At 42.9% G+C, this 22,843-nt stretch overlaps 1 pseudogene; it reads left to right on the top strand.

The window, feature by feature from the left end:
• The first annotated feature begins 6,814 nt into the window (after positions 1 to 6,814).
• On the top strand, positions 6,815 to 6,932 carry LOC124617096 (annotated as a pseudogene).
• Positions 6,933 to 22,843: the final 15,911 nt, after the last annotated feature.

Here is a 22,843-nt window from a genome sequence, read left to right on the forward strand (position 1 = left end):
TGTTCGTGCAGATGGTTGTTGTCTGACCGTTGGGATCCAGCACGGCGTTCCGTATTACCCTCCTGAACCCACCGATTCGAAATTCTGCTAACAGTCGTCGGAATTCTACCAACGCGAGAAGCAATGTCGCGATACGATAAACCGCAATCGCGATAGGCTACAATCCGACCTTTATCAAAGTCGGAAACGTGATGGTACGCATTTCTCCTCCTTATACGTGGCATCACAACAACGTTTCTCCAGGCAACGCCGGTCAACTGCTGTTTGTGTATGAGAAATCGTTTGAAAACTTTCCTCATGTCTGCACGTTGTAGGTGTCGCCACCGGAGCCAACCTTGTATGAATGCTCTGAAAAGCTAATCATTTGCATATCTCAGCATCTTCTTCCTATCGGTTAAATTTCGCGTCTGTAGCACGTCATCTTCGTGGTGTAGCAATTTTAATGGCCAGTAGTGTAGTTTGGTATTAGATGACGAAATGGAGACGTGACTGGATCGTGCGGGTCACTGTAGCAGTCCGCGGTGTGCTTTCGCTTTGCTGCTCAGACTTGAAACTCGCGGTATGTACTATGTTCGTCATTAAAGTTACAGAACCACGAAGGATGTGAAGAAGGTCACAATTTCAGGACAAACGTAGTGAGTGGAAATAATGCGACCTTCACGCACATAAGAAAAACTGTCCACAGCATTCCTCATTCGGAAATCGCGTTTGAATGTAAGAAAAAAAAGAAAAAAAAACTTCCATTGAAGTGGAAGGTAACATTTATACTTCTGCTACAAAAGAAAGGCAAATAACAAGATGTTAGCAACTACAGGGGAATATTTTTCCACCACTTGCAAGTAAAATATTTTCCAAGATTTTACTAAACAACGCTGGATCGTCATTTAGATGATATGAAGGTGGTTTTTGGAAGGCCAGATCATATTCAGAACAGATATCAAATCCGAAATCAGTCATATCCACAGATGGTTGAATTCAAAAGACACCATAAGTAATACTTGTTGATTTCAAAAAGGACTTTGATGCTATTGAAACAGACGCTATAGATCAAACAATCTGATAATTTAAGAATTGGATGTAAAGTCTAAATTCATGTCGAATTCATGAAACAGTTACACAGTATCTAAGGTTAAATTTTTGTAAGCCATACCTCAGCACTTTGAAATAAACACAGTACGGCACTCTCATGGAGTATCCCCAATGTTATTACTGTGTTCTAGAAAGAAGACTGAGCAATTTGAATCAAAAAGTGAATGAATATACACTGAAGAACCAAAGATACTGGTACACCTGCCTAATATCGTGTAGAGCCCTTGCGAACACGTAGAAATGCCGCAACACAACGTGGCATGGACTCGACTAATGTCTGAAGTATTGCTGGAGGAAATTGACACCATGAATCCTGGAGGGTTGTCCGTCAATCCCTAAGAGTACGAGAGGGTGGAGATCTCTTCTGAACAGCACGTTGCAAGGTGTCCCAAATATGCTCAACAATGTTCATGTCTGGGGAGTCTGGTGGCCAACAGAAATGTTTAAACTCAGAAGAATGATCTCGGAGCCGCACTGTAGCAATTCTACACGTGTTCGGCATCACGCTGTCCTGCTGGAATTGCCCAAGTCCGTCGGAGTGCACAATGAGCTAGAATGGATGCAGGTGATCAGACAGGATGCTTGCATACGTGTCACCTGTCAGAGTCGTATCTAGACGTATCAGGGTTCCCATATCACTCCAACTACACACGCCCTACACCATTATAAAGTCTCCACCAGCTTGAACTGTCCCCTGCTGACATGTAGGGTCCATGGATTCATGAAGTTGTCTCCATACCCGTACACGTCCATCCGCTCGATACAACTTGAAGCGAGACTCGTCCCATCTGGCAACATGTTTCTAGTCATCAACAGTCCAATGTGGATGTTGATGGACCCATGTGAGGAGTAAAGCTGTGTGTCGTGCAGCCACCAAGGGTACATGAGTGGGTCTTCAGCTCTGAAAACCCGTTTCGATGATGTTTCGTTGAAGAGTTCGCACGCTGACACTTGTTGATGGCCCAGTACTGCAATCTTCAGCAATTTTTTGGAATGGTTGCACTTCTGTCACGTCGAACGATTCTCGTCAGTCGTCGTTGGTGCTGTTATTGCAGGGTCACTTTCCGGCAGCTGATGCCGGAGATTTGATGTTTTACCGGATTTCTGATATTTTCGGCACACTCGTGAAATGGTCGTAGGGGAAAATCCCCACTTAGTCGCTACATCGGAGATGCTGTATCCCAACGCTCGTGCGCAGACTATAACAGCACATTCAAACTCACTTGTCATTGTAGCAGCAGTAACCGATCTAACAACTGCACCCGACACTTTTTGTCCTATATAGGTGTTGCTGACCGCAGCGCCGTAATCTGCCTGTTTACATCTCTCTGTATTTGAATAAGCATGGCTATACCAGTTTCATGGGCGCTTTAGTGTAACATTTCACGAATAAGGTTGGAAAAAAAAACTATCTTGCATTTACAGATGATGATGTAATAGTTTCTGAAAATGTGATATCCGTTGTAATACAAATTAATCGTTTAGAACAAGTAGCCAGTATGACCAGCTTAAGAACTCCTGCAGAAAGTAACAAATTTTAATACAAATTAAAAATTCACCCAAATATCTTAAGCTTAAAAAATTTAAATATCTTGATGAGATGGTCCAAGATAATAGACTGGCGAAAGCAGCTGTAGAGGAAGGAGTATATGAAATGGAAGGGGTATATTACCTAACTATAGACCCTTGCAATTGAAATGTCTATCTGAAAACGCAAGAAGAAGAATCTGCAATACAGTAGTGACACCAGAATAACTATATGTATGTGAATATGTAGCATGAAACTATAATTGAGATAAATTAGTAGAATTAGGAAGGTGAATCGAAAATTTCGGAAGTTTGTGGTAATGTCTTACGGGACCAAACTGTTGAGGTCATCGGTACCTAAGCTTAAGCACTACTTAATCTAACTGAAACTAACTTACGCTAAGGACAATACACACACCCACGCCCGAGGGAGGACTCGAACCTACGACGGAGGGAGCCGCGCGGACCGTGACAAGGCTCCTCACGCCGTGCGACTACTCCGCGTGGCAGGCGAATCGTTAAGAAAATGTTAGAGGCGCGAGAAACTGTAGATGTTTGGAGACTACGAAGTAACTACGAAATTTTTCGGAAAATATCAGAATCAATAAGAAAAAGAAGTCACTTTTTTTTTACATTCATTCCGAATGCGAGACAGTAGATTAACCAACAAATATTATATTTGTGGTATAAGAAGTCAATAAGGACTCGGATTCTCGAAGTGAAAAAGGATTTAGAAAAATATAATACAAAAGCTATAGGAACACCTGACACTGAAGCGCTTAGGGATGAGTATCTAGTGTGTAAGGATTCAGAGAAGTAGTACAGTGCTCAGAAGACAGGAAGAGGAAACATAATGAGATGAAGATCACTGGAAGAAAAGAGCATCGAATAATGAATGAAATTGGCACATGGTACTTCGTTGGTCCATCAGAGAGGGGAAAAAACCATATAAAACGTTTCAGTATAACTATAACAATTTATATCAGTGGTCAGTACAGTGGTTTTGCTTTTTGGGAGGTGTCATAACCCCCATAACTAACTTGTCCCCCTCCCCCACTCACCCCACCCCTCCACGGATCCGCGTTTTTCATTAGCCCTTTATTTGTTGATATCCTCAGCTGTGTCATAAAACACACATCAAATACGTAAACGATGACGCTATTCCCTATAAACTATGCAAAACTTGTTCCATAGATGAGTTTACATTTGAATAGGAAGAAGACATGGTGTGTACAGCTTAACAACTTAATTTAAGTGTTGGCTTAGCCCTAAATAATGTCCGCAATAGCATTCCGCTAGTGCGGCGTCACAAAGAAGATAATGAAAAAGAGAAGCGAATAGAAAGTAGTGAGTACTTTATTCTATTACCCTGCTCCTGCAGGAACAGAAGATAAACTAACTGGTGCGGGCTGCGTACAACACCTCTGCCGTGTAAAACAGAGTTCCCACCAAGTTTGAAACTTGTGTTAATTTTCCCGGACGCTTCATCCGACTCTGATTTTACGCCTGTCTCCAGCGATATCGCAGGTACACGGAGATGGAAGTTGGGGGAAGTTCTCAACTCTGTATGCCTACATGCGTCGCTGAACTTCTCCTTGCTTTCGAAAGGATGACACGTCCCGTTAACTAAGCAGGGCTCCACTTACTCCCTTCTTTAAACTACTTCTTTTGGGTAAAGTATGGAGTTTGTGGCACAACGTTTCCCGACATACCAGCTACCGTTTGCGAAATAAATGGAACTTGTTACAATTCGTTCGCTGAGACAACTTTCAAAATAATCGCGTAAGGCTCATTTTCTGTGACAGTGGACTGCTCTGTTACGAGCTCCACCATTGTTAACGAGAAACTCGAAGATTTACCGAACTTTACCCACTGCAGTGGTATAACATTAGACGTGCATTCTGGAAGAAGTGGATTCGAATTTCCGTCCAGAGAGCCAGTTTTCAGTATTCCATGGTTTCCATAAATCGCTTAAGGAAAATGGAGGGATGACTGCTTTGAAAAAGACACCGCCTGTTTCTTTCTCTCTGATTATCTACTTCGAGCTTATTCTCCGTCCCTAACAACGTTATCATCGACGTGCCGTTAATCAGTAATCTTGTTTCCGGCTTATTCTGGTGATTTAAGAGGCCTAGTGGTCACAGGTAGACTGAGAATGATACCGTACAGCAATAGTATGGAGAATATAGCCAGAGATTTTTGAGGAGAACATGATACTTCTTAGAGCTTAGTCCGAACAACGGTTAATCAAGGCTTTATTAAGTGAGAAGAATGAAGACACAATTTCGTAGAATGAACATTTGAAGCCTAAGTAAATTTTTGGTGTGTGGTATACATTTCCCATACTAAGCAGGTATTTTTTATTTTGCGTCTCAGTTGTAAAGGCTGATGATTATAAATACGCCAATGAGCTATTCTCACAGTATTACGAATTAGCAAATACTTCTCGAGCATCTGCTCAGCCAACGATGAAATTTCCGCCGGCTGCTGCTTGGCCATTGTCAAGCAATAACTGATCGCCGGGGATATTCGATCGTCTTGTCGTATACCCCGTTAGCGGTATGAAGGGAATAAGGAAGTATCGATAAGGAATGTGGGAATGCAGTGAAACATAGGAAATATGACAAAAATATTTGTATGAAGAAGTTGTTATGAATGTTGCATGTTATCTGATTAATTCTTGGTTTTTCTTCTTACTTTCTTAATATTTTTGTAGTGAAATAGCTGATTTTGTTTAACTCTTAAGGCTTTGTCTAATTTTTTCAAAAGTGAAATTCTTACTTGTTTTTCAATTTTTTCTTTGTATTGGATACCGCTTTTATCAGACTAAATGTCTTTTTTGTGTGAGTACAGAAATGAATTGCGTCTGTCCTTTCCTCAACACCAATACGTAACTTATACAAAGAGGTGACAAAAGTCATGAGGTATATCTAAAGTCGTGTCGGATCTCCTTTTACCCGGTGTAGTACAGCACTTCGAGGGGGTAGTGACTGAACAAATCGTTGGAAGTACCACGCAGAAATATAGAGCCACGCTGGCTCTGTAGCTGTCCACAATTGCGAAAGTGTTGCCGGTGTAGAGGCCGGCCGGGGTGGCCGAGCGGTTCTAGGCGCTACAGCCTGGAACCGCGTGACCGCTACTGTCGCAGGTTCGAATCCTGCCTCGGGCATGGATGTGTGTGATGCCCTTAGGTTAGTTAGGTTTAAGTAGTTCTAAGTCTAGGTGACTGATGACCTCAGAAGTTAAGTCCCCTCCTTGTCGATGATTGATTGTTTATCCTTGGGAGTTTTTGATTATGGCTTTTGTGGAGTTCATTAAGCACAATGAATTGAGGTGTCATTATTAGTTTATTATCTCATTTGTCGCAAGCTACTATTGAATTATGACAACAAAATTATTCCACAAGATTCGGATAGACGTTCAGCTTTTCGGGATTATTCAGTCCTGACGACATTTCCTACTTGACGATTACCGTTGAATACTGTTTCGCCACGCAGCCCTAAAATTTTGCACACGACTTGACTACTGACTGAGTTTTCACGACCGTAGAGTCCTCTATATACGCTGACGTGGCAAAGGAAATGGTACAGGCATGCGTATCCAAATACAGAGATGTGTAAACAGGCAGAATACAGCACTGCGGTCGGCAACGTCTGCATTACACAACAAGCGTCTGGTACCGTTCTTAGATTGGTTACTGCTGCCACAATGGCAAGTTATCAAGATTTAAGTGAGTTTGAAAGTGGCGCAGGAGCGATGGGACACAGCGTCACTGAGGGAGCCATGAAGCGGGGATTTTCCAGTACGATCATTTGATGAGTGTACCGTGAATATCACGAATCCGATAAGCATGAAATCTTCGACATCGCTGCGGCCGGAAAAAGATCCTGTTGAACTTGACCAACGACGACTGAAGAGAATCGTTCAGCGTGATAGAAGTGCACCCATTCCTCAAATTGCTGCAGATTTCAGTGCTGGGTGATCAACAAGCATAAGCGTGCGAACAGTTCAACGAAACATCACTGATATGTGCTTTTGGAGTCGAAGGCCCTCTCGTGTACCCTTGATGACAGCACGACACAAAGCTTTACGCCTCACCTGGGCTGGTCAACACCTACATTGAACTGCTGATCACTGAAAACATGTTGCCCGTTCGGACGAGTCTCGTTTCAAATTGTATCGAGTGGATGGACGAGTGGCCAACGGCCTTGCCGCAGTGATAACGCCGGTTCCCGTCAGATCACCGAAGTTAAGCGCTGTCGGGCTGGGCTAGCACTTGGATGGGTGACCATCCGGTTTGCCGAGCACAGTTGGCAAGTGGGGTGCACTCAGCCCTTTTGAGGCAAACTGAGGAGCTACTTGACTGAGAAGTAGCGGCTCCGGTCTCCTAAACTGACGTATAGCCGCGAGGGCGGTGTGCTGACAACATGCCCCACCATATCCGCATCGAGTGACCCCTGTGGGCTGAGGATGACACGGCGGACGGTCGGTAATGTTGGGACTTCCAACGCCTATTCGGAAGGAGCTAAGTTAAAGATGGACGTGTAAGGGTATGGACACAACCTCATGAATCCATGGGTGCTGCGAGTCAGCAGGAGAGTGTTCAAGCTGATGGAGGCTCTGTAATGGTGTGGGGCGTGTGCTGTTGGAGTGATATGGGACCCCATACGTCTTGATTCTGACAGGTGACACGTGCGTAAGCATCCTGTCTGATCATGTGCATCCATTCATGTCCATTGTGCATTTCACCGGAATTGGGCACTCCCAGTATGACAATGCGACACACCACACGTCCAGAACTGCTGCTGGGTGGCTCCAGGAACCCTCTTGTGAGTTTAAACACTTTCACTGGCCACAAAACTCCGCAGACATGAACATTATTTAGCATATATGGGATGCCTTGCAACGTGCTGTTGAGAAGAGATCTCCACCGCCTCGTAGTCTTACGGATTTGTGGACAGCCCTGCGTGATTCATGGTCTCACGTCTCTCCAGCACTACTTCAGACATTAGTTGAGCCCATGCCACGTCGTGTTGCGGCACTTCTGCGTGCTTGCGGGGCCCTACACGATATTAGGCAGGTGTACCAGTTTCTTTGGCTTTTCATTCTAGTATTCTTGTGTAGACTCCTTTATAACGATTGCTGTGCTGGCAGGCTCAAAAGCAGTCAACCCTAAAGCTCATCATTAAGCCTGGAGATTCTTAACCGTGCGTTACTGCATCTCACTGAGATTGTATGTGTGCTGGTATCGTTCCAGATACAGCAACGGTGACTTCACACACATCTGTAGTTTCACAATATTTGAAGATTTAGAGGCAACATTCGAGAGATTAGGATGGAGCGATACTTCTCTGAATTCTGAGAATAATTGTAATGAAGTACAGAGGCAAACTGATTTGCAAACGTCTTGTAGTCATCATACAGAGAAATGGCAATGAATAAATAAATAATAAAGTGAGATACTAAATATTTCATATTAAGAAGTCAATTGAGTGCTCAACTTATGGCCTCTGTATTTAATTTGTATAGAAGAAATCAAGGAAGTGAAATAAATTTTATGTCAGGCGCAAACTCTCTCTGCCAAATTAAGTCTGACCGAAAGTGCAATTTGTAAGAACTTTTAAATTGGGTGTACTGCAGACGCAGCACAGAATGTGGTTTAAAGATAAACAAATCAAAAACTAATAAACTGAATGGTTGCAGAGACAAAAATAGTGATTTGCTAAACCTAGATATTTTGAGAAAGACGGCAATAGGACAAGTAAAAGAATCAAATAGCGAGGATTAAAGGTACAGCAACGTATCTAAAGCAAGGAAGACACCGGAAGTCAACTGCAGGAATGCAAGAAATTAAATTTAATCTGTGAACTCTGCTAGTATCGGTCATGTTTGGTCTTTAGGAATGAACTTTTTGTAGTGTATGTTTACAATACTGTATAGAAATGAACAGCACACTGTGTGAAAGTAGAGAGAAAAGAAGAAGTGACATTTAACATGCGAAATCACAAAAGGATTCTGAACACTAAATCTACACATGAAGTGTGAACCGAAAGAGTACTAGAACGAAAAGGTGAAAATCAAGATCATGAAAAGCTCGTACTGCTAGGGGAGAAAGTGATATCCATCGGGAGACGGAGCAGTGGAGAGTAAAGTTGTTGGGAAAGACAAATACTGAAGTGCGCAAGGTCAGCGACTCTGCGAATGGGAACACAGCCAAAAAATAGCCAAGAATATTTTCGCGGCTGTGTCCTTCCATAAGATACACTCTGTTCTCCAGCCACGTAAAATCTGATTAGAAACTTGGCGTATCAAAGACAAGTACCGCTGTATTGTCAGGTGATGAGTAACTGTCTAAGACGGAAGTAAGGGTGTATCAAAATGAATCATGTGATTAAAAAAAAATTGTAAGCATTATGTTATTTGGGACAGGTGCGTGAACAACGTACTGTTGGTAAGTGCAAACGCTCGAGTTTTGCATGGTTACCGCTAGATAGCAGCACTGTACGCCCACTTCAGTTCTAGTAAAAATGGTGCCGGGACAACAGAAAGCGGTTTGTGTTCTACGTTTTGCGCAGTGCGGGTCAGTAATAACTGTTCAGCGTGACTTTCGTACTAGGTATGGTGTGGATCCTCTTACAGCACAGAGCATTAGACGATGGCATGAACAGTTCCGAGAAACAGGTTGTCTGTGTAAAGGCAAACCGCCGGGCCGTCCCGGGGGTCTCACACAGACGTCGAACGTATCCGCCATAGTTTCCCAAGGAGTCCGCAGAAATCCGTTCGCCGTGCAGCTCGACAGCTCAGCATGCCCCCGGTGTCCGTCTGGCGTGTGTTGCGTCGACGTTTACACATGAAACCATACAAAATTTAGCTACACCAAGCTCTTCGTGTAGGTGACAAAACAACAACGTGTGCAGTTCTTTAATTTCGTTCTTGGCAAGTTGGAGGATGACAGTTTTGAAACACTCCGCTGCAGAGTGAAAATATCATTCTGGAGATGACAGTTTTAACACACTTAGTGTTTAGTGACGAGGCAAGATTCCATTTAAATGGGAAGGTCATAATGTGAGAATATGGGTTGCGGAACAACCAATGAAGTTGTACAACTTAAGAGGGACTCTTCAAAAATTTAATGTGTTTTGTGCACTTGCACAGGGAAAGGTGTATGGTCCATTTATTTTTGCCGAGAACTCTGTTACAGGAAGCAGATATCTCGATATCCTTGAGAACTTTCTTTTCCCACTGTTGGAGACTGAATTGAACGACTTCATTTACCAACAGGATGGGGCAACGCCACAGTGGCATGTGGAAGTGTGGGAATTTTTAAATCAGAGGATTACTGAAGGATGGATTGGTCGCACTGAACCAAATGATTCAGCCTTACATTAGTAGCCCACAAAATCATCGGACCTAATACGCTATTATTTCTTGTGGAGGTTTATAAAAGACTGTTTATGTGCCTCTGTTACCAACAGCAATGAATGAACTGAGACATCGCATAACAGCAGCTGCGGAAGCTGTAACTCAAGATACACTCGATGCAGTATGGGAACAATTTGAAAATCGCAATGAGATATGCCATGAATCTCAAGGAGGCATACTGAGGCAAAGGTATGAAAAATAAAACTATTTAGGTTTACCGTTCACAAAAAAAAAATAAAATTAATTGTAAATGTTTATTAGTTCCAGAACTATAGACGTGCCAAAACGCCAAATCGGATGATTCTTTTTGATACGTCCTGTATTACAGATAACATAAATTAAAAATTTAACACAAAGGGGATCGGTGGTACTAGGAGTACTCTTAGTTCCTCTTCCGCTGCGTAGACTCATAGCTATTGCAGTGAAAGACGTACTCTCTGGCACATTCCTAGATGTTCACGTCTTCGTACTTAATCATTGCAGAACCCACAATTGAGTCAGAGTAGCCAGAAGGAGCATCGACACTTTCACACAGCATTCAGCCAAAATACGAAGACGATTAAATATTTTCAACAACAGATTCTTAAGTTCCTTATTGATCTGCGGTGATCTGCTTGCTCTCTCAGTAAGTTTCTTCTACAGTGATGTCACCAGTCTGTTACGAAGAATAAAACCTGTGAAATTCACAATATTAGAGCACCATATTTGATCCTTCTGATACTGCAGTGCCTTTGGAACATTGTATCGTCATTCGGAATAACACAGGCAATACAATATCGCATTTATCCGCCGACACCGGCAAGCGGCTTTCAAAGTCAAATGTGGCTGTACGGGAATATACATACTGGACACTCGAGTTCAGGCGGTAGACACATGATTGACGACATATGGGAGCTTGGATTCGGCCGTGGGTCGCATTTGAATAGTCTAATGGTAAGGTGACCGCTCGAAATACGCGGGAAATTTGGGACTCGAACCCGGCAAAACTTTTCCTTATCGTCATTACATTCTTCAACTGATGGTTGTCCATAATCGCAATTGCAAATACGTGTATAGTTGAACCTGGTGTCTTATGGAGTTGCCGGCCGCTGTGGCCGAGCGGTTCTAGGCGCTTCAGTCCGGAACCGCGCTGCTGCTACGGTCGCAGGTTCGAATACTGCCTTGGGCATGGATGTGTGTGATGTCCTTAGGTTAGTTGGGTTTAAGTAGTACTAAAGTCTAAGGGACAGATGATCTCAGATGTTAGTGCTTAGACCCATTTGAATCTTATGAAGGTACAAGTGAAAGACTTAGTGTATGTTGTTCTTGACAGATTTACTGCACTTTATTTGGTTTTCAGTATCATTTTAAATAAACACTGATCAGTTTCTCATTACAGTACAGTACATAATCATCTAGTTGCAGAATAAATGTTACCCCTCCGAGACGGCTCTCCACGCTAAAAGATCTCTGTAACGGGTTCCCATGGAGGAGTGTTGCGTAGTTGCTATCAAATATCATGCAAAATCGTCATGTCTGTTTGTACAAAAAATTATACAATCAAAGAAAAAAATTAATTTTTGGTTACTTTTTGTTTGTACACTGAATCCACACTTGACCCCAGTTTTTTGCTATCGCATACAGTTTTTCCACAATTTAACTTCATTATGAACCTGAAGATATACAACACACAAGTAACTGTAATGAAAAGATTTGATTGTTCAGTATGCAAAGAAGTTTTTTACGAGATAAACATTAAAACACCAAATAATTACATTTGCTTATATTTGTTATTCGTCTTTTCCTTACAGCACATAATATAGCTTTAAGTTGTCGAAAGTGGTGACCCGCCATACTGGTATTCCAGCGACCCTGATATTGTTGTTCCATCACTTCGATGTCTTGAGTAAAGAGAATTCACCTTCGTGACCCAAGTTTCCAGGGATAAAAACCAGGGTGACTCTTCAAAAAGCGGATCTTAAGGCACAACAAATAACCTGGGTTCTTGAACGTGTCCACCACATTGGTTTCAACATAAATATAATACGTGTCCTTTTTTCTGCCTAAGAAAGTACAAACAACCTCGTTAATTCAACTTCTGGCCACTTACTGTTACTTTTAAATCAAAGTTTGAATTGAGCGCCACTTGTAGAATGTATGGTACAACAAACATGCTATGAATTTTGCTAATGACAGGTTGGAGAATATCTTCTAAAGGTACTTGAAACATTCTCACTGTAATAGAACACCCATTTCGAACATTTTATGAGATGAAACTTCCTGGCAGATTAAAACTGTGTGCTAGACCGAGACTCGAGACTTTTGCCTTTCGCGAGCAAGTGCTCTACCAACTGAGCTACCCAAGCACGACTCACCCCCTGTACTCACAGCCTTACTTCTGCCAGTACCTCGTCTCCTACCTTCCAAACTATACAGAAGCTCTCCTGCTGAAATTTCATATCAGCGCACCCTCCGCTGCAGAGTGAAAATCTAATTCTGGAAACATCCCCCAGGCTGTGGCTAAGCCATGTCTCCTCAGTATCGTTTCTTTCAGGAGTGCTAGTTCTGCAGTTTCGCAGGAGAGCTTCTGCAAAGTTTGGAAGGTAGCAGACGAGGTAGTGGTAGAAGCAAAGCTGTGAAGAACGGGCGTGAGTCGTGCTTAGGTAGCACAGATGGTAGAGCACTTGCCCGCGAAAGACAAAGGTCCCGATTTCGAGTCTCCGTCCGGCACACAGTTTTAATCTGCCACGAAGTTTCATATCAGCGCACACTCCGCTGCAGATTGAAAATCTTGTTTTATGAGATGTTCGACATGTACAAATAACCCCATATGTGACGCTCCCCTCTTATATTCAGATCACCAAAATTTTCAAACAGTACACTTCCCTTTTTGTAATGTTCCCTTGCTGTTAGTATGTAGTCCAAATGGTTCAAATGGCTCTGAGCACTATGGGACTTAAACATCTATGGTCATCAGTCCCCTAGTACTTAGAACTACTTAAACCTAACAAACCTAAGGACATCACACAACACCCAGTCATCACGAGGCAGAGAAAATCCCTGACCCCGCCGGGAATCGAACCCGGGAACTCGTGCGCAGGAAGCGAGAACGCTACCACACGACCACGAGCTGCGGACTAGTATGTAGTAAGCTCACCACAAATGTAACAAAAACAGTTATATACCACTAAAAAATTTTTAAAGTACTGAATGTTAAAATGTAAAAGTCGTGTGACTAGGACCTCCCGTCGGATAGACTGTTCGCCGGGTGCAAGTTTTTAGATTTGACGCCACTTCGGCAACTTGCGCGTCGATGGGGGTGAAATGATGACGATTAGGACAAGACAACACGCAGTCCCTGAGCGGAGAAAATCTCCCACCCAGCGGGGAATCGAATACGGGCTCTTAGGATTGACATTCTGTCGCACTGACCACTCAGCTGCCGGGGGCGTTCAGTACTGAATCTTAATTGTCTTGATTGTTATTGTATCTGAACACACTAGAAGTGACAAGAATATGCCATTTTTCCTGGCGTTGGCCTATGATATTAGTTTTCTTTGTAGCAGTCCGCCACCAAGTAATGACTTCGAGCTAATTTTCTGCGGACGAAGATTGAGGCAGTCAATACGTGTTGGCTTTTTAATACTGGGAACTTTGTCGGTTTTACATCGCAGACCGTCGTCCAGTTAGACGGTTATGTACCATGTAATTGTCATTTATTACGAATTTGCCCCATAACTCGTACCGGTGGTGTGAACATCACGGAGCAGGACGGCGTCCGTGATGGAAGACAATGATGGCGCACTTTGGCACGGCCGTGCCTCGATGGCGACACGCACGCGTGACCAGCCCGCGGCCGGCCACCCGTCGCCGTAATTACGTTCTTCCGGCCGAGACGAGATTGCAGGCGTGCTCGGCGGTGATTGTGATGGATGTCTTAATCAGCAGTGCGTCTGCAGTAGCGGGATGGAAGTGAACAGCTATCTGTTTCCATTAGGGGGACAGTTATCTGTTCGTGTCAGCGACGCTTTATGCAAGGAGCTCGCGGCGCGGGGGACGGGGCTGCCTGCATGCCACTCTGCTTACAGCAGATGCGAGCACTAGCTAACATTTCATTCACTGATGGTTTTCTTGTACTATGCGAGTATTCCTGCCAGACAAGTTTTAATCCTTACAACAGCTGTATTTTGGACCTTCAGTACTACTGCAGGTTCTTCGATTTCTACAGAAAAGCTCTACTTCTTCTGGGTGATCACATCTTTTCTAAATTTTGAAGAAAGGCTTCGTTCCACCAGGCTGTACGTTAAAAAATTAGTTCATAAAGCACTACTAGTTTTGAGCGTTGCTCATTCCAAAGTGCATGTACGAACATAACAACACACAATAGTTACTACGGAAACGGATACGTCAAAGATAACTTGCATGTCATGTGTACTTGTGCGTAGCAAATTCTCCAAAGTGAATGACCGAAAATGTAAAATATATAGAATGACAGTGGGTGCGAGAACATACAGCATGCGAGTTTTGTTTGACAAGGCTGATGTTTCTGCATCTGCTGTAAGTGATTTTTTTTATTTTCTTCTGAAAAATTAAAAGCGATAGCAGCCCTCAGTCACAAAGAAGGAGTATTTTGACCCAGGTTTCGGCATTGCAATGAGTGCCTTCATCAGAAAGAGATCTCTCAAATTGGCATGTCACGTGTTAAATTGAAACCCATAGTAGTGCCGAAACCTGGATCAAAAGACTCCTTTTTGGTGACCGAGGGCTGATATTACTGTTAATTTTACCTTGTAAATGGTCGCTGACCACGTAGCCATGTTCAAAACTTTATTTTTCTATTTCTTTTAGGAAACATTACATCTATTGTCGTTGTACAGCCTTTTGTAACATGCCTATCATTTCAATATGGTGTGTTGTTAAGTTTATAGCCACCGCTGAGAATGACCAACGCTCGAGAGAAGTAGCGCTTACTGCTGCTATAATGGCTGGTTATCAAACTTTAAGTGTGTTGGAATGTGGCATTCCAGTTGGCGCACGGGCGATGACACATAGCGTCTTCGAGGTAGCGATGAAGTGGGAATTTTCCCGTACGGCCGTTTCAAGAGTGTACCGTGAACACCAGGGATCCGGTGAAACATCAAATCTCCAACATTTCTGCAGAAGGAAAAAGATCCTGCAAGAGTGGGACCAACAACGACTGAAGAGAATCGTTCAATGTGACAGAAGTGCAACCGTTCCGTAAATTGCTGCAGATTTCAATGTTGGGACATCAGCAAGTGTCAGTATGCGAACCATTCTACGAAACCTTATCGATATGGGCTTTCGGAGCCAAAAGCCCACTTGTGTACCCTTGATGACTGCACAAAGCTTTATGCCGCGCCTGGGCCCTTCAACATCGAAATTAGGTTGTAGATGACTGAAAACATGTTTCCTGGTCGGACGAGTTTCGTTTCAAATTGTACCGAGTGGATGGACCTGTATGGGTATGGAGACGACCTCATGAATCCATGAACCCTACAAGTCATCAGCCAACTGTTCATGCTGACGGAGGCTCTGTAATGGTGTGGCACGTGTGGAGTTGGAGTGATATGGGACTCCTGATACGTCTGTACACGACCCTGACCGGTGACACGTACGTAAGCATCGTATCGTATCACCTGCATCCTTTCATGTCCATCGTGCATTCCGACGGACTTGGGCAATTTCAGCAGGACAATGCGACACCTCAAACGTCCAGAATTGCTACAGAGTGGCTCCAGAAAAATTCTTCTGAGTTTTAATACTTCCGCTGGCTACCAAACTTCCCAGTCATGAACATTATTGAGCATATCTGGAATGCCTTGCAACGTGCTGTTCAGAACTCCACCCCCTCGAAATCTTACGGATTTGTGGAAAGCCCTGCAGGATTCATGGTGTCAATTCCCTCTAGCACTACTTCAGATATTAGTGTAGTGCTGGCCACGGCCTGTTGTGGCACTTCATGCACTTGGGAGCCCTAAATGATATTAGCCATGTGTACCAGTTGTTTTGGCTCCTCGGTGTAGTTTACTCTCTTAATCTCTTGCGGGATTTTGTGCTTGCCAGGCATAAAAAAATGGTTCAAATGGCTCTGAGTACTATGGGACTTAACTTCTGAGGTCATCAGTCCCATAGAACTTAGAACTACTTAAACCTAATAACCTAAAGACATCACGCACATCCATGCCCGAGGCAGGATTCGAACCTGCGACTGTAGCGGTCGCACGGTTCCAGACTGTAGCGCCTAGAACCGCTCGGCCACCCCGGCCGGCTGCCATGCACAATCTAGCGTTCTAATTACTGTGTAATGTATAGTCTTGCCGCCTTTTGTATGGATAGGCTGTGTTCAAGTTCAATATGAGTTGGTGACCCTTTGCGCGCAGCTCCAAGTAGTGCTGGCTTTGGTCAGTTCATGCCACTTGCTGTTGCCGTGGGCATCACTATGGGGGGCCGTTGCGGGGATCTGGAGGCCCTTCCAGCGTGTCCCACATATCATCTAGATCTGTCCACTACTGTGGCTGTCCTGGGTACTGCCTACACTGAAGCTAACCCCTCATCTGTGGTCGAGTGAGAAGTCACTCCTAGGAGAAGCAAGGAGCGAAAGAATTCCTGGTGTGGGGGGAGGGGGGGGGGCGATCGATCGGGTTACCTTACCACCTCGGCTCGTCTGATGGTTTTTGGATCGAGAGAGATTCGGTTTCTGGGGGCTAGCTGAAGCAGTAAAGACTGCCAGTCTTGCCGGAATGAGGAAGGTGGAGCTTGTCGTCTGTAGCATCGTCGACAGAACCGATTGAGGTCCGTTGGTACAGATCCGAGTGGCCGACTTGCGCCATAGGGCGGTGTGTCTTAAGGGTTCCGCTTAATAGGAAAGGAATTCACTACACACAGGAAGCGGCTACTCGGGAAGCTGCGGCTGTGCGGAGGACTGCGTGGTTTTTTAAATCATAGAGTATCGGGGAACTACAGAAAGGGCGTCACTCTAAAAGTGTGCAGGATGAAAACAGGATAGTACACCTAGAAACAATCCGTATTGTAGTTGTACATTGTGGTAGCCGTGTTGGAAAAGATCAAGAGCTCCGTATTGTAGTTGTACATTGTGGTAGCCGTGTTGGAAAAGAAGAAGAGCTCCAAGCGATAATAGAAAGCATCAAGGTATGGAAAGCTGGATAAAGTCGGAAATAAGTTCAGCAGAAATTTTTACAAAGCACCTAACCGTGTTCAGAAAGGACAGAATAAATACAGCTGGTGGTGGAGTTTTTATTGCTGTCAGAAGTAGATTACCTTGTAATGAAAACGAAGTAGATACTTTCTGTGAGTTAGTATGGGTAGAAACTACACGTGATGACTGGAATAAATTAATAATTGCTTCCTTTTACTGGTCCCGCCAGTTGCTGAACAGTTCAGAGAAAATGTGAGTCTGATGTTGTTATAGTTGGTGGTGACTTCAGTCTGACCTTTCTGATCTTGATATTTTGGCGAAAATATATGTTTAAATTCGGAGGGAGGCATAAAAAGTCATCCGAAAACGTTCTGAATGCGTTATCAGAAAATTATTTTGAACAGTTAGTTCAGGAGACCACTCGAAGTGCATATGGTTGCCAAAAATACATGATCACTTAGCCACAAATAACCCTGAACAAATACGAAGCATCGTGACGGATACAGGGATTGGCGACCACAGGGTTGTTGTAGCGAAACTGAATACCGTAACGTTCAAACCCACCAAAAATAAACGCAAGATACATCGATTTAAAAAAAAAAAGCAGATAACAATTCGCTCGAGGTCTTCCTCAGAGACAGTCTCCCTTCATTCCAATCTAAATATGTAAGCGCAGACCATATATGGTTTAAATTCACAGAAATTGTATCGACGGCTACTGAAAGTCTCATACCAAATAAATTAATAAGAGATGGCACTTATGCCCCATTGTACACTCAACAGGTCCAAACACTTTCGCATCGGCGCGCAGGTTGCCCAATGTGGCGTCGAACGTAATAAGACCTGCACCAAGGCAGCGACAAGAGGCCCCTCGGCCAATGACGCCAAACGCTCATTTCCATTTAAGACTTTTGCTGAAGAAAGCCTGCCGAATTTAAAAGAAGGAAAAACCCGTGAGATTGGCAAAGTTAGCAGAAGCTCGAAATGTAATGCGACCTTCAATGCGAGATTCTTTTCATACCTTCTACAACGGAACTCTGTCTCGAAATATGACAGAAAATCCAGGGAGATGCCGGTCTTATGTAAAGTACACCAGCGGACAGACATAATCAGTATTTCATTGCGCGAAAACAATGACGATATTACTGACGACAGTGCCACCAAAGCAGAGTTACTAAATACGGTTTCCCGAAATTCATTCACCAAAGAAGACGAAATAAGTATTCCTAATTCGAACAAAGAACATTTGCCAACATGAGTAGCTTAAAAATAGATATACACTGTGTAGAAAATCGGCTTAAATCACTTAAAAAGGTAAGGCCTCCGGTGCTAATGGTATACCAATCAGGTTCCTATCATAGAGTGCTGATACAATAGCTCAAAGACTGGAAAGTTGCACGAGTCACACAAATATTAAACAACGGAAATAGTAGTTTGTAAATGCCAGGTAACTAGGGCCTCCCTTCGGGTAGGCCGTTCGCCGGGTGCAAGTCTTTTGATTGAACGCCATTTCGGCGACTTTCGCGTCGATGGGGATGAAATGATGATGATTAGGACAAGAGTCCCTGAGCGGAAAAAAATCTCCGACCCAGCTGGAATCGAACCCGGGCCCTTAGGATTGATAGCCTCTCGTACTGACCACTCAGCTACCGGGGGCGAATGGAAATGGTAGTAATCCGCTGAATTACCGCTAAGTCGACTTCCATTACGATTTTAGGACATATACTGCGTTCGCATATTACGAGTTGTCTCGAAGGAAACGATTGATTAACAAACAGCCAACTCGGAATCAGAAAGTATCGTTCTTGTAAAACATAACTAGCTCTTTTTTCTCACGAAGTAATAAGCGCTATTGACAGGGTACGTCAAATTGATACCATACTTTAAGATTTCCAGAAAGCTTTTGACACCCTGCCTCACAAGCTAGTCCTAATCAAATTGCTTACCTACGGACTATCGTCTCAGTTGTGCGACTGCATTCGTGGTTTCCTGCAGAAAAGTCACAGTTAGAATTATCTGGCGAAAAGTCATCGAGTAAAACAGAACTGGTTTCTGGCGTTCCCCAGGGATATGTTTTAGATTTAGACCTTCTTCTGTTCCTATTCTATATACACGATTTAGGACACAATCTGAGTAGCACTCTCAAGTTGTTTGCAGATGACGCTGTCATTTACCATCTTGATAGTCATCAGATGATCAAAAAAAATTGCTGGACAATTTATGCAAGGTATCTGTATGGTGCGAAAAGTGGCAGTTGGTTCTAAATATTGAAAAATGTGAAGTAATACACATGAGTACCAAATGGAATCCATGAATTTCGTTTACACGATAAAACATACAAATCTCAAGGCTTTAAATTCAACTAAATACTTAGGAATTACTTATGAATAACTTAAGTCGGAACAATCAGAGAGATAATGTTGTGGGTAAAACAAACCAAAGATTACGATTTGCTTGTAGGATACTGAGAAAATGCAAAAGGCCTACTAAAGAGACTGTCAACAATAGGTCTGAATGTGGTCTTCTGGAGTACTGCTGTGCGGTGTGGGATCCACATCAGAAAGAATCGATGGAGGACAACTACAAAATTCAGAGAAGGGTAGCTCGTTTTATATTATCGTGAAATAAGTGAAAGAACGCCACGGATGTGACACATGAATTGGGGTGTCAATCATTAAAACAAAGGCGTTTTTCGTTGCGGCAGGATCTTATCATGAAATTTCAGTCACTAACTTTCTCCTCAGAGTTTTGAAATATTTTGCTGTTGCCCACCTGTATAGAGGGGAATGACCATATAACAAACCAAGAGAAATCAGAGCTCGCACACAAAAATTTAAGTCTTCGTTATTACCGCGCACTCTTCGAGAGTGGAACGGTAGAGAAATATCTTGAAGGTGGTTCGATGGTTCAATGAACCCTCTCTCAGTCGTTTAATTATGAATTGCAGAGTAATCATCTAGATGTCTTAAAATGGATGAAAGAGTAGACAGTGACACTTTCTCGCATGACTAGTTTTGAGACACCAGCAGGACATCGTCATTATTAACAGGCGTTAGCGTAAATTTTAGTCACTACTGGTATGTTTTTTGAATTTCTGTCCGAATTATTTCACTTCCAAATATGTATTTCGACAACAGATGTAGTTGACGCATTCGAGTGCTCCGATTGGAAAACGTCTGCTTAGAAGGGCATAACCAAAGACGATAGCCGAGTTCGATTATAATTAACGATGTGACACCTGAAATTTGTAATAGTCGTCGTGGCTCAAAACAACGAGCAGACTATGACAACTAAGTCAGTAGTCAGGAGACTGTGTGCGAAATTAAACCATCAACTCGTTAAAACAACCTGCACCCGTTCACTCAATCAATCAAAGTGAGAAATCCATGGAAGTGAGCAACGTTGATACAACAGCATGACGAATTAAGCACAAAAACTGGAATACCGTAGCATATTTTAATCAAGTCGATCTTTGCAGCTGAGCAGTTGATCATTAGGAGGTCTTGGGTCGACTCCTGGTGCTGTCAGTCTTTTTAGGAAGACTGAAAATGATTGGGAGAGGACTGTACTAACTTCTGGCCTCTCATATCACTCATATCTCATCTGATGAGGCCATTGGTTGGTCGGCGGCATAGTATGGTATCCAGTACCAGATCACAAAGTTCCTTCTCCCTTATCCATCATGGTAGCTCAGTCAATGAAGACCAGAAAAACTCGACTGGAGGAAAAAATTGGTGTAGTGGGAAATTTTTGTACAGTAGTAGGGGGGAGCGTGATGAATAACATACTGAAGATCATGACCGGTACTTCCGAGTGTGAGGGATTATTACTGTCACTTTGTCAGGTTTTACTCTAATATCTCGATACCGTGGCATCTGGCTAAACTGTATCCCAGTTCGAAACTAAACCACCTTAATTTTCCTACAAGGAAGGCCTTTTTTCTAGCAGTTTCTTCTTTGCAGGGGAGGGAAGAGCCGTAGATTATTGAAAATAGCGTTTTAACGGTATAAAATTGGTGTTTATTGTTACATAAAGCGGGTTATGGACAGATAATAATAAATAACTGAAAATAACAGCACTATATAAATAAGAGGTCAGTGAGTTATTTTATCTACTCACATGAGAGAACTGGAAAGGAAACGCTTGGGACTGTGCTGTAAACTGAAAAGCGAGCAACAGTCTCGGTGAGGGAAGTCGACCTTGCCGGAAGAACGGTACAACTGCCGCACGGCATGGGTAAGAACCAATTTCTCTCTAATTTGTGCGACAGAGAGAATGGGGAATTCTCAGCTCGCTCTTCATTGCGCGTACCTATGAAGGAGGGAAGTGCAGGACCACAATTCGGTGACCTCCCTTCTCTCATTACTTTAATCTCCACCCGCGCCTTTTCGCCTCGTTACACGTCCAGATCACGATTTATGACTTAATAAGGTTCCACTCCACTTAGATGTGGTAGATACAATTAATTTTTTTCTTGACCCATGTAATTACAAATGGAAAATAATGTTATACCATTAAACCACTGTTTTAGTAATATGTGACTTTTTCATTCCTTGGAACGCAGATATTAGCTCTAGAGAAAAGATGAATAGGACCTTTTTTGTACGAAATTTATTGTAGCTTAGTTTTGTACAGGGAAACCACTGTTTTCGACATAGTCAAGAAAAATTTCACCGAAAGTGGCCTTTAAAAGTCTCCTCCTCACACTCTCACTATGACACCGCACTTGTCAGGATTTTTAGTATGTTGTTCACTGCACTCCAGCCCCCCCCCCCTTTCCTTCCCGTTCTACAAAAATTTGTAACTACAGGAATCTTTTTCGCCTCATTTCTCTTCGTTGACTGAACTACAGAAACGATAAGTATGATGTCGAAGAAATTTGGCGGTGTCCAAGGAACTAAGAAAAAAATGTGTGTCTGGTTTTAGAAATGACATCGGAGGCGATCTTCATACTTTTTTCTTTTTTTTTATGATAATACTAACGAAGGACAGCAACCGCATCTTGTAAGTCATGATATGTAGCAAATTATTTTACCGTAGCAACGGAAAAAATCATCTGTGCATCGGTGCTTCCTTTGTTAGTGGATGTACACCATGTACAAATACTGATAAATATTCAGTTTTCTATTTTACTACCGTATTTTTACAAATGATTCAACAATGTCTACGATCTCCAACGTGCCACATTATAAAATGTTATGGGCTTCGTCTTTCGATGATATCTTACAGAGACTCGAAATGCATTACGAGGTACGTGAACATTTCAATCAAGATGAATGACCTTTCTTTCAGTTCCGTTGAAAGAATGTTTTTGGATCAGCCTGTGTACCTACATGCGTATTGCAGTAGCCACGTAAAGTAAATTGTTGTACCATAGACGAAATCACAAACTGTACACAAAACTCAAACAGACGTACTACTGGACCACAGTTTAAAATGTGGTATCCTTGAGTAAATCGTTGTGTCACTCTCAAAGCCTGACGGGGTGTGACAATGAAGCAGAAAGTGTAACTGAAAAATGGCTGTGCAATATTTAACCCAATAACCGAATACTTTACGAACAGCCACGCTATAACGCCAGCGAATTGAAAGATTTTTTTAAAATCGTTTAGAAGTACGGAAAGATAATCTACTTTTGGAAACACAACA

This window comes from Schistocerca americana, chromosome 5 (assembly GCF_021461395.2).
Source record: "Schistocerca americana isolate TAMUIC-IGC-003095 chromosome 5, iqSchAmer2.1, whole genome shotgun sequence".
Taxonomy (NCBI): Eukaryota; Metazoa; Arthropoda; class Insecta; order Orthoptera; family Acrididae; genus Schistocerca; species Schistocerca americana.